The sequence below is a fragment of the Lupinus angustifolius genome, unplaced genomic scaffold (genome assembly GCF_001865875.1).
Source record: "Lupinus angustifolius cultivar Tanjil unplaced genomic scaffold, LupAngTanjil_v1.0 Scaffold_418, whole genome shotgun sequence".
NCBI lineage: Eukaryota > Viridiplantae > Streptophyta > Magnoliopsida > Fabales > Fabaceae > Lupinus > Lupinus angustifolius.
This window is the reverse complement of record NW_017727828.1, coordinates 128,402-128,908: the sequence shown is the minus strand read 5'-3', so window position 1 is coordinate 128,908 and position 507 is coordinate 128,402.

The following is a 507-nucleotide window of genomic DNA, read 5'->3' as shown; positions in this document are numbered from 1 at the left end:
ACAAAGCATATAGAAATTAGACATCATTTTTTACGTGATCATGTACAAAAAGGTGACTGCGTTCTTGAATTTGTTGAAACCTCTAGACAATTAGCAGATGTTTTCACCAAGCCCCTTCCATGGGATACTTTCTATGTTCTAAGGAGAGAACTTGGAATTCCTGATGAACAATATCTTGATTAAAACTGTTTAGATCATTGCTTTATGTCTTGCCTCTATATGTTTTTTTGTCTCTTGTTCTAAATGATATCTATTGCAGTGCAAAATTATATCTCATGATAACTTCTTTTTGTGATGAAAAATGTGTCGATTAATCCGTTAAAATGCATGCATAAGCCCTAAAGAGTTGAAACCATTCTGCTAGCTAAAAACCATTGTTTTACCATGTTTAATCGATTAAACACTTAGTGTTAATCGATTACATGGGCATTATTTTATGAAAAATCAATTTTTACATGATTTTAATCGATTAAACATGCCCGTTAATCGATTAAAACCAACAGCTTA